A 12,966-nucleotide genomic window follows, 5' to 3' on the forward strand; every position below is an offset into this window, starting at 1 on the left:
CCACAATCTCAGAAAATAACCAGGTGAATCAATTTTAGGGAAACACATGAAGGTTGTTGAGAATATGGAAACCAGTTTACTTCCAACTATTTATAGTCATGAAATTCTTAGATGATTGGTATATCCGGGGACATAAACCACATAGTATCATTCATAACCTATTGGTTTAGGACAAGATTATACAGAGAGAGAAGGAGCAGACCTGGGAGATATCCCTCAGGCAGATCCATAAAATGGTCTCTACACATTCAGATGTTGAAGCTGGATTTAGAAAAGGCAGAGGAACCATAGATCAGACTTCCAACATCTATTGGATCACAGAAAAATTAATAACTCCAGAAAAGCATCTACTTCTGCTTTATTGACTGCACTGAAGCCTTTGACTGTGTAGATCAAAACAAAATGTGGAAAATTCTTGAAGAGATGGGAATACCAGGCCATCTTACCTGCCTCCTGAGAAATCTGTTTGCAGGTCAAGACAGATAGAACCGGACATGGAGCAATGGACCAGTTCCAAATAGGGAAAGGAGTACATCAAGGCTGTATATTGTCACCCTGCAAATTTAACTTATACCCAGAGTACATCATTCAAAGTGCTGGGCTGGATGAAGCACAAGCTGGAATCAAAATTGCTTGGAGAAATATCAATAACTTCAGATATGCAGATGACACTACCCTTATGGCAGAAAGTGAATAGGAACTAAAGAGGCTTTTGATGAAGGTGAAAGAGGAGAGTGAAAAAGTTGGCTTAAAACTCAACATTCAAAAAACTGAGATCATGGCATCCGGTCCCATCACTTCATGCAAATAGATGGGAAAACGATGGAAACAGTGGCTGACTTTATTTTCTTGGGTCTGAAATCACTGCTGATGGTGACTGCAGCCATGAAATTAAAAAAAAAAAGTTTGCTCCTTGGAACAAAAGCGATGGGCAAACTAGACAGCATATTAAAAAAACAGAGACATTACTTTGCTGACAAAGGTCTGTCTAGTCAAAGCTATGGGTTTCCAGTAGGTATGTATGGATGTGAGAGTTGGTTCTTAAAGAAGACTGAGTGCTAAACAATTGATGCTTTTGAACTGTGGTGTTGGAGAAGACTCTAGAGTCCCTTGGACTACAAGGGGATCAAACCAGTCAATCCTAAAGGAAATCAGTCCTGAATGTTCATTGGAAGGACCGATGCTGAAGATCCATTACATTGGGCACCTGATGCAAAGAACTGACTCATTGGAAAAGACCCTGATGCTGGGAAAGATTGAAGGCAGGGGGAAAAGTGGATGACAGAGGATGAAATGGTTGGATGTCATCACCGGCTTGTTGGACATGAGTTTGATCGAGCTCCAGGAGTTGGTGATGGACAGGGAGGCCTGGCGTGCTGAAGGCTTTGCAAAGCATGAGGCTCACGAAGAGTCTGACCTGACTGAGTGACTGAATTTAACTGTACAAACCTGGGAGAGTTTCCTCCCGACTTTATATCTTATGAAAGTCATTAATTGTTTGTGTCCCAAGATGATTTTTTTCTTCACATCTTGTTGAGATCCCACAGAGACCAATTATTGGTTCTGGAAAATTAAGGGATATGGGCTTCGGGGATACACACATAAAAACATAAAGTCTGTGACATTTTCCCTCATAGCATCCTCAGAAACAAAGGAAGCAATACCTGTCAAAAGGTTGCTAGACTACATTCTATTTTGGAGAGGAAAGGGATGAATGATATTTCCTGATGTCTGGAAAGTTGGTTGCTTCTTTTTTCAGGGGACTAAATTATTACTAGCCATGTATAAGAGAAAGAGGAATGGTAAAGAGGTCAGTGGCATTAGAAATAATTCTTACAATCTGTATTTGGAGCGTGTTTTAAGAAATGCCAAGTTTGAAGCACTCTATGAAGTGGATGGCATCACCGACTCAATGGGCATGAGTTTGAGTAAACTCCAGGAGTTGGTGATGGACAGGGAGGCCTGGCATGCTGCAATTCATGGGGTTGCAAAGGGTCAGAAACAATTGAGCGACTGAACTGAACTGAACTGATGAAGTGTTTTCCCTTTATGTACTGAGAAACAATATGAGATGAAATGGGGACACTTCAATCTATAGAATGAAATATCTTGTAACAACTATTAGTGTAACAGGGGAAAGAGTGTGAGCCAATTGGGAAGAATGCTTGATTCCTCTCCCCTTCCATCTGCCTCCACTCTCATATTAACTCGATCCAAGGAATGTGGGAAAGACAGCAGGGAGATTCTCTTGTGACTCACTTTGATGCTGACAGTGGTGTTGAGAGGTCGTTAAGACTGCAGATGGAGGAGCACAGACATGTGAACCACCTCTGAAGCAGACAAGAGAGCAAGAATTTTAACCTTGTGAAAAGGTCATGCATCTCTACAGCAGGTCTCTCAAGTATGATGCTATTAACATCGGTCAAGATATATAGTTGGTCTTTGCTTATGTTGAGGATATGTGGAAGGATGGGAGTGGGGAAAGAGATGCCGTCCTGCACCTTATACACTTAGAAGCATCTATAGTCTGCCCTCTGGATGTTTGTAGCACCCCTTCCTATTGTGACAGTCAACAATATTTCCAGACATTGACAAATATCCAACAAGGATCAACATCACTCCTGCTCTACAAATAATCAGCAGCCTGAATTTTCATCTTTAGAACTTAAAAACAGGAAAAGATTTTCAAAATTATGCACCACGTTGAAATAAAAAAATACAGCTCACTTATTCCTGACCCTTTGAAGAGAGAAAAGCCTTCCATCACAGTGATCATTTGTGTTCAAACAGGAGTCCTTAATTCATATATCCTTTATCTCTTGAAGTTATTTGAAGAAGGAGGAAAAAACTGGCTGTGTTGGCTTTTAGTCCAGATTCACTTTCCTCCTGAAATAAGCAGTGAGTGCTAATAAGTCATTTTATTTTTAGTTAGGATCAAGAGAGCGTATAAATGAGCATGTTCATACCCTTTGTTGGCATCTTCTACATGTCCAGGTCTTAGAAAGTATCTCTCCTGTATTAAAAAAAAAAAAAGGCAAATTCCTGCATGCATTTTTTAAAAGTAATTGGTAAAACTTTATTTTCTTGGATGTTTTGAGAATTAAATATGCACGGAGACTTATGTTTAGCTATGCCATATTCTACCTTTGTGATCTGACTTCCTATTTTTAACTTGACACTTTCTCATAGTCATTTTCCAGGTTATTGAAAGTTCTTCTGAAAGCTGCATAGTTTCCTATAATATGCATGTAGCATAACTTTGACCCTCCTGTTTGACATTTTGTTTCTAAGCTCCTATAATAAATAATAGTGCAATGCAGCAAGAAGAATTTGTGTTAATTTAATATTCACAATTTTGATTTCTTGAATAGATTTAAAGTAGTGAGTTCATTTGTCAAATAGGTCTTAGAAGGCTTCAGGGTCACAGTTACAGAAAGTTTGTGTGCGTGTTAAGTTGCTTCAGTCGTGTCCAACTCTTTGCAACCCCATAGAGTGTAGCCCGCCAGGCTCCTCTGTCAATGGGACTCTCTAGGCGGATATTGGAGTGGGTTGCCATTTCCTTCTCCATACAGAAAGTTTCAGTTCAGTTCAGTCGCTCAGTCTTGTCTGACTCTTTGCGACCCCATGAATCGTAGCATGCCAGGCCTCCCTGTCCATCACCAACTCCCGGAGTTCACTCAGACTCACATCCATTGAGTCAGTGATGACATCCAGCCATCTCATCCTCTGTCATCCCCTTCTCCTCCTGCCCCCAATCCCTCCCAGCATCAGAGTCTTTTCCAATGAGTCAATTCTTCGCATGAGGTGGCCAAAGTACTGGAGTTTCAGCTTTAGCATCATTCCTTCCAAAGAAATCCCAGGTCTGATCTCCTTCAGAATGGATTGGTTGGCTCTCCTTGAAGTCCAAGGGACTCTCAAGAGTCTTATCCAACAAAAGTTCAAAAGCATCAATTCTTCAGCGCTCAGCCTTCTGCACAGTCCAACTCTCATTAGACCTAAGTAATAATTCTCTGTACAATGACGAATATTTTATAGCATAGTTTAAAAATCCCTGCTGCTGCTGCTGCTACTAAGTCACTTCAATTGCTAAAATAGACTATAAAATTCACTTTTCCCTTTAAAAGGTAATAATACAAATGATGCTTGTGTGTTAATAATCTTAAATAAGCATCCTTCTCATCATTTCATCAAAAAAGAGAAACTTCCTATATACTATTAAAAAAATTCCCAAGGATCCTAGTGTTTCTAAAATTGATTTAACAGTGTAGCAGTAAAAAGGTATTTAAATTTCAAACTTTGCTAATTAAGTAATATTTGATATCTTTCTAATGATTCAGTTCCAAGCTGTATATTGTGTAGAACTACTTTAGATCATTATATATATTTTCATTGATGTGAATTATTTCATGTGATCTGTGAATTTAAATGTGAGCTCTATGCATTTGTGGGTTAGGATGTCTGAACTTTTCTTAAGCTTCAAAATGTCAATGTTTTATTTCTTTGCTGAAAAAGTTGACTATCTTATTTATTCTCGTGTCTTTCTTACGAGATAACTGGAGATGATCTCACAGAGAATAACTATTAACTTTTTTTTTTTCTGCAACCACAGTAAAGTGAAGACATGGATGAGGAAAACTGCACTGATGTGTCAGACTTCATCCTCCTTGGATTCTTAGATGCCCCTGAGCTCAGAGTCTTCCTCTTCCTGCTGTTTCTTTCCATTTTGGAGTCACAGTTTTGGGAAACCTGGGCATGACTGTGTTGATTCAGATCAGCTCTGGACTCCATATCCCCATGTACTTTTTCCTCAGCCACTTGTCCTTTGTGGATTTCTGTTACTCCATGGTCATCACCCTAAAGATGCTAGCTAACATCTTAAATGAAGACAAAGGCATTTCCTTCCTGGAATGCACTGTGCAATTCTACCTGTTTTGCACATTTGTGGTAACTGAGGTCATTCTGCTGGCAGCGATGGCCTATGACCGCTCTGTGGCCCTCTGTGACCCGCTGCTCTGTGGTCACCATGTCCCAGGATCTCTGTGTGGAGTGGGTGTCTTGTTGCCACCTCAGTGGTGCTATGTGTTCTCTGATTCACTTGTGTTTAGCTCTTCAGATCCCGTCCTACAGATTGAATGTGATCACCAACTTCTTTTGTGATCTTCCCCCTTTCTTGTCTCTTGCTTGCTCTGATGTGTCTGTGAATCAGTTGATGCTATACATTGGGGCCACTTTCTATGAGATCATCACCATCATGGTCATCCTCACACCCTACTTGTTTATTCTCATCACCATCCTGAGGTGATGTGCTCTGCAGAAGGAAAGTGCAAAGCCTTTTTCACCTGGGCCTTCCACCTTACAGCCATCACTGTCTTACAGGGAACGACCCTTTCCATTTATTGCCAGACCCACTCTGGCAACAGCATGGGTACTGACAAAGTGACCATGGTGTTCTACACTGTAGTGATCCCCATGCTGAATCCACTGATCTACAGTCTGAGGAACAAGGACAGATGTGAAAGAAGCTCTCAGAAAAGTGGTGAACTTCAAAATATTATCCTAGAGAATATTTTCCTAGCAGAACTCAGGGTTAGAAACTGGAGGCTGGTGAAAAGGTGATAATGATTGCAGTGTTGGAAGGGCAGATGCTTTAAATGGTTCTTAGTAATTGGAATCAAGATTGCCGGGAGAAATATAAATAACCTCAGATATGCAGATGACACCACCCTTATGGCAGAACATGATGAGGAACTAAAAAGCCTCTTGATGAAAGTGAAAGAGGAGAGTGAAAAGGTGGCTTAAAGCTCAACATTCAGAAAACGAAGATCATGGCATCTGGTCCCATCACTTCATGGGAAATAGATGGGGAAACAGTGGAAACAGTGTCAGACTTTATTTCTCGGGGCTTCAAAATCACTGCAGATGGCGACTTCAGCCATGAAATTAAAAGATGCTTACTCCTTGGAAGGAAAGTTATGATCAACCTAGACAGCATATTCAAAAGCAGAGACACTACTTTGTCAACAAAGGTCCGTCTAGTCAAGGCTAAGGTTTTTCCAGTGGTCATGTATGGATGTGAGAGTTGGACTGTGAAGAAGGCTTAACACCAAAGAATTGATGCTTTTGAACTGTGGTGTTGGAGAAAACTCCTGAGAGTCCATCGGACTGCAAGGAGAGCCAACCAGTCCATTCTAAAGGAGATCAGTCCTGGGTGTTCTTTGGAAGGAATGATGCTAAAGCTGAAACTCCAGTACTTTGGCCATCTCATGTGAAGAGTTGACTCGTTGGAAAAGACCCTGATTCTGGGAGTGATTGGGGGCAGGAGCAGTAAGGGATAACAGGGAATGAAATGGCTGGATGGCATCACCGACTCGATGGACGTGAATCTGAGTGAACCTTGGGAGTTGATGATGGACAGGGAGGCCTGGCTTGCTGTGATTCATGGGGTCTCTAAGAGTCGGACATGACTGAGTGACTGAACTGAACTGAACTAAATGGACTGTTAAAACACACATTTAGTTTGCTGTATAACTTTCATATGTTTACTAAAGATTTCACATTTTATTTCACTATCAATTATGGAAACTATGATTTATTTCAAAATCAAATGGCTGTTATTTTACAATGAACAACACACGGTTGAGTTTATGCACAAATGTGATTCCCATATGTATATATATCCTGCATTTTATTTCTAGCTTCCTTTATTGTTTTTGCTGTCATTGCAGTGTCCAGTGTTTGGGGAGTTTCATATATCATTATATCTGAATAATAGAGACATTGATAATAATTATGTCAAAGAAATATTAACAAAATTAAATTTAGGTCACGTGGAAATATTTTAGAATAATCCTGGTACATCAGTAGTTTTCCTTGTGTGCATGGGTGTGTGAGTGTGTATGTGTGTGTGTATGCACGCATACTCCATTTTATTGAAATTCACAGATAGTTTTTTCTATAGATTAAAGGTTTGTGGCCACTCTCCCTTGAGCAAGTATATATGAGTCTTTTTCCAAGAGTATCTGTCACTTCATGTTTCTGTGAATATTTCTTATAATATTTCAAATATTTCAGAAAAGCAAAATAAAAAGGAAACTATGTGAATTTAATGATTATAACATCAGGAAGCAGCCATCATTCTTGAGGTTGGAAGAAGTAGAGAAAAGACATTTTACAGGAATCTCAACTTGGAGGAAGTACTCTGCTAATCAGTAGTAAGCCCTTGAGGAAGGGCCATGGCTGTAAGGGTGTCTGAGGTCTAAGTCTGGCTTATGACTCAACAGTTCTCAGACACTGGAGATGGGCCCTAGTGGTTTCTGGTCCCAGGGGGGATGCCAGGATACTGCTCTGACCTCTGAAGAGAGTAAGATGAGAAACTGGAGCCAGAACTGGAGAACATGAAGCAAAAAAATCCCTTTCTTCTCTCCTCTCCATTTCTCTTCAATATTCTTTTCTTTCCCACATCATTTCCCTTGGTTTATCCCTTTAGCAAAATCTAAACAGAAACCAGCTATCAAGGGCATCTGGGTATTCAGTTTGCAAGTCCCAGCAACAGCATCACAGCTCAAGAATAGAAAGGCAGCCACAGACATATGACAAAAGGCAACAAAGGACTTGCAGCTTATGATGCAAAAAGAGAGATTCATTTTACTTCTATCCTCACTTAGAGTATGTAAATCTCTCTATAACACACAAGCGCACCTTAAGACTCTTCACTCTTCAGATCATTGTTAGTTTAGATGTACTTGATTCATCAGAGGAGTTATAAACCAAATGTGATACAAGGTGGTTGTCACTCTTAAGATCTATCTATGGAAATGTACCTGATTTCATATATATATATATATATATATATATATATAAAAAATAATCACACTGCAAGAAGTACATTAAATCAAATATTTGATCAATTTCACATACTGGGATAAAAACAGCTTTCAAAAAGAAAAAAAAAACAGTATCTAGCAAGAAATAACATTAAGAATTTTTTAAAAAAGAAATAAACATTTCAAAAAAATATGATGCTTCAGAATTGGGAAAACCATTTTTGGAGCTAAAATTGCCCATATTCTGAAATTTTGTTCCAGTCCACTAATATGTTTAATTTCTTCAGAGTCACTTTCATGGAATATGCATTTTAAGCAGAACCATCTTTCAAAATACAGTAATAAGGCCTTGGTCAGGATATTTTTGGCATATAGAAAAATAATTTTAATTCTAACATCAATAATATCTAATTCAGTGTTTCTTTGTTAGTTTTTCTTTTTTTAGGTCATTAAATAATATTTAGCTGAGAAACATATGAATTAAAAAGCAAGTGGACAAACAAGGAAAACACTAATTTTATCGCAATTTTGTCTGTGTCATTGTATGCGATTTTAGACAAATCCATCAAAACTCTACGGCTTTAATTTCATCTATAGTGCTTATTTTAAAAGACCAGGACTTGGACAGCAATAGAGTTGCTTTTTTTTTTTTTTCCCTGTTAGGCTTACAATATCCAGGACTTCCCATAGCTCAATTGGTAAAAATTCCACCTACAATGCAGGAGAACTGGGTTGAGAAGATCTCCTGGAGAAAGAAAAGGCTACTCACTCCAGTATTCTGGCCTGGAGAATTCCATGGACTGCAAAGTCCATGGGGTCACAAAGAGTTGGACACGACTGAATGACTTTCACTTTCACTTTACAATATACATGATTATTCTAATAGAATTAAAAAAACATGCTATTATCATGTCTCAGGAATGCTGTCTCTGATTGTTTCTCACCACGCAGCCTTCCTCTTTATGACCATGACCATTTCCTAGTTTAATATTATAAGATTCACCATCATTAAATGTAACCAAAGGGAACAGTCTCCCAATTCAGTTCAGTCACTCAGTTGTGTTCAACTCTGCAACCCCATGGACTTCATCATGCCAGGCTTTCCTGTCTATCATCAACTCCTGGAGCTTACTCAAATTCATGTCCATTGCATTGGTAATGCCATCCAACTATCTCATTCTCTGTCAGCCCCTTCTCCTCCAGTCTACAATCTTTCCCAACATCAGGGTCTTTCCCAGTTGAGATGGTTCTTCGCATCAGATTGGCCAAAGTGTCGGAGTTTCAGCTTCAGCATCAGTCTTTCCAATGAATAAACAAGACTGATTTCCTTTAGGATGGACTGGTTGGATCTCCTTGCAGTCCAAGGGACTCTCAAGTCTTCTTCAGCACCACAGTTCAAAAGCATCAATTATTTGGCGTTGAGGTTTCTTTATAGTCCAACTCTCACATCCATACATGAGTAGTGGAAAAACCATAGCTTTGACTAAGCAGAACTTTGTTGGCAAAGTAATGTCTCTGTTTTTAATATGCTGTCTAGGTTTGTCATAGATTTTCTTCCAAGGACCAAGTGTCTTTTATTTTCATGGCTGTGATCACCATCTGCAGTGATTTTGGAGCACTCAAAAATAAAATCAGCCATTGTTTCCAGTTTCTCCATCTATTTGCCATGAAGTGATGGGACCAGATGTCATGATCTTCATTTTCTGAATGTTGAGTTTTAAGCCAACTTTTTCATTCTCCTCTTTCACTTTCATCAAAAGACTCTTTAATTCTTCTTCACTTTCTGCCATAAGGGTGGTGTCATCTGCATATCTGAGGTCATTGATATTTCTCCCAGCAATCTTGAATCCAGCTTGTGCTTCATCCAGCCCAGCACTTCTCATGATGTACTCTGCATAGAAGTTCAAGAAGCAGGGTGACAATATACACCATCATTAAATGTACCCAAAGGGAACAATCTTTACACATTCAAATATGAGGCAGCAATTTCTTTATTTTTAATTACAAGATGCAATAATGTTTTAATAGAAAAATACATTAAAATAGTTTAAAATAGGTATGAATTTAATGACATTTCTATTGTCTATAATTTTTAAGAATAAAAAATATGATAAAAATCAATTAGGCCTTTATTGTATTATGCATTTTTTTTCTTTTGACTGCACTATGCAGCTTGTGGGATCTTAGTTTCCATACCAGTGTCTGAACCACTACTCTGGGCAGTGAAAGCACAGAGTCCTGTCCTCTGGACTATCAGGGGATTCCCAATTGCATCACCCATTTTATTTATTGATTCATTTTTATTTTTATAAAATTATATAATTAATATTTCATACTTCTCATCTTTTTTTTTTTTACTTTTTAAAATTTTGTATCATATATTTTAAATAACATTTGCACAGCTCAATCAAGGCTTTACACTCCACAATCTGTTCTTCATATCTGGAAAAAGATATGAAGAAGGGAAGATAAGACTTGAGATCTAGGTTTGGCTGCAGTAGTTAATAACGAGGGCCTCCCAGGTGACTCAGTATTAAAGAATCTGCTTGTCAAGAAAGAGAGGAGAGTTCCATCCCTCAGCCATGAACATCCCCTAGAAAAGAAAATGACACCCCGCTCCAGTATTCTTGCCTGGAGAATCTCATGGCTAGAGGAGCCTGGTGGGCTATAGTCCATGGGGTGGCAAAGAGTCAGACACAATTCAGTGAATCAACAAAAATAAACAATTAATACACAAACTTTACCAGAAGCACATTACTCCTGATGTGAAGAACATCATTTATGCCAAGTACTTCAATTGAAGAAAATAAAGCTAAGGATTGTGTGCCCATAAGTAGTAATGCCATTGAGAGCATGGTAACAACACAACTGAGAGACTTGAAGGCAGGGTTTTTCCTACTGTTGCTTGTGGTTAGTATAAGAGGGGCAGTTATGCCTTACAGAGGTCACAAGTATGGTAGAAACTTAAGAAATATTTGTTGGAAGACAATTACTCCATGATCTCACTTGCACGTAAACTACAGCAGTTAGCCTCATAGAAGTAGAATGTAGAGCAATGACTGATAATTCAGGGCCGAGGGCTCAAGGCAAGGGGAGATGAGGGTCAAGAGATACAAAGTTTCCCTCATGCAAGATGAACAAACCCTGAAGTTTCAATGTACAATAGAATTTGTATTCTCATTATTGTAAAAAAAAAAAAGAAGAAGAAGAAGAAGAAGTGAGAAAAAGAAAATGGTAACATAAAGCAATGGACATGTTAGCTTGATGGTAGTGATTATTTCACAATGTGTATATATATATATATATATATACATTTTATACCTTAAATATATAGAATTTGTTTGTCAATTATACCTCAGTAAATCTAAAAAAAAAACAAAAGCATAAAACAATGGAGTGTTATTCAGCCATTAAAAAGAATACATTTGAATCAGTTCTAATGAGGTGGATGAAACTAGAGCCTATTATACAGAGTGAAGTAAGCCAGAAAGAAAAATACCAATACAGTATACTAACACATATATATGGAATTTAGAAAGATGGTAATGATAACCCTGTATGTGAGAGAGCAAAAGATACACAGATATATAGAACAGTCTTTTGGACTCTGTGGGAGAGAGAGAGGGTGGGATGATTTTGGAGAATGGCATTGAAACATGTATAATATCCAGGTTGCTTGGGGCTGGTGCACTGGAATGACCCAGAGGGATGGTACAGGGACGGAGGTGGGAGGGGGGTTCAGGATGGGGAACATGTGTACACCCGTGGCGGATTCATGTTGATGTATGGCAAAACCAATACAATATTGTAAAGTAATTAGCGTCCAATTAAAATAAATAAATTTAAATTAAAAAAAAAGAATTAAGGAGAAATAAAGCATAAAAAATAAATAAATAAGATAATTATTTTCTGGGAAATATAGATAACTTTTGCTATGACTTGTCATTGTATAACATTTTTGGAGTCTATGATAATGATGATTGGGCTTCCTGGGTATCTCAAATGGTAAAGAATCTGCCTGCAATGCAGGAGACCTGAGTTTGATCCCTGGGTCAGAAGATCCCCTGGAGAAGGTCATAACAACACACTCCAGTATTTTTGCTTGGAGAATTCCATAGACAGAGAAGCCTGGCAGGCTACAATCCATGAGGTTGCAAAGAGTTGGTTGGGGCATGGTGAGAAGACAGTTAGACTTTTGATTTATTTTCATATAAAATGTTTCTAAATCTGCTGTTGATTTTTCTTCATGTTTTCCAAGAGATATAAATTACATCAGAAAACAACAATCAACTTTAATTGCTTTGAGCCTCTGAAGAAGAAGGCAAGGGATTCTCCCTATGGCATTGTACTCTCTATGGAGTGGAGGAGACATAAGTGTCTCAGCCTTCCCAGTAAATCCACAAGTCCTATGTAGGGCGGAGGGGGGCTGCCTTTCCCACAGTTCCATGTAGGGCATCTAATAGATACCTTAGCTTCAGTTATTTCTTCATGAAGGAAATCACTCGAGGGAATTTTGAGTCAATGCAAACATTACATATCAGGAACAGGAAGTACATACTTTCCAGAAAGATATGTAGTAAGGCCTGGCTTAGCTGAACTCCTTCATAGTAATGTCCTGAACAAGTGTTTCCTGGGAGTGTGAGAACACAGGGGCCCTGAGACTCTTTGGTGCATGTCTTTCTGCTTCTGCCAATTCGAGGTAGAACTGTACAACGAAGGATAGACAGTTATTTAACAAAAATTGAATTCAAAGGAATTAAAAGTAAACTTCTGGAGAAATAGAATCTATAAGGTCACCTCTAACTAAGATTTTAAAGCATGTGAAAAACAAGTGCTGACTCACAAGACCACAAGCTAAAGCAACGGGCAGAAATTGTAAAGATAAAGATTTTAGACACCATCCTTCCCAGGTTTGATGATAATACACATTGTATATTAATAGTATTTTGGAGAGAAAGAATTAGAAATTTAATTGCACATAAGTTAGATAGTTGGAGAAGGCAGTGGCAACCTACTCCAATACTCTTGCCTAGAAAACTCCATGGACGAAGGAGCCTGGTGGGCTGCCATCCATAGGGTCTCTGAGTCAGACACGACTGAGCAACTTCACTTTCACTTAGACAGTAGAACATAAAAACCTACC

The 12,966-nt window shown here is 38.6% G+C and overlaps 2 pseudogenes; both read left to right on the top strand.

Moving 5' to 3' along the window:
* Positions 1-12,966, top strand: part of LOC120882208 — a 933,819-nt pseudogene that overhangs the window by 139,986 nt on the left and 780,867 nt on the right.
* On the top strand, positions 4,622-5,560 carry LOC120854624 (annotated as a pseudogene).

The sequence above is a fragment of the Oryx dammah genome, unplaced genomic scaffold, assembly GCF_014754425.2.
Source record: "Oryx dammah isolate SB20612 unplaced genomic scaffold, SCBI_Odam_1.1 HiC_scaffold_2, whole genome shotgun sequence".
Taxonomy (NCBI): domain Eukaryota; kingdom Metazoa; phylum Chordata; class Mammalia; order Artiodactyla; family Bovidae; genus Oryx; species Oryx dammah.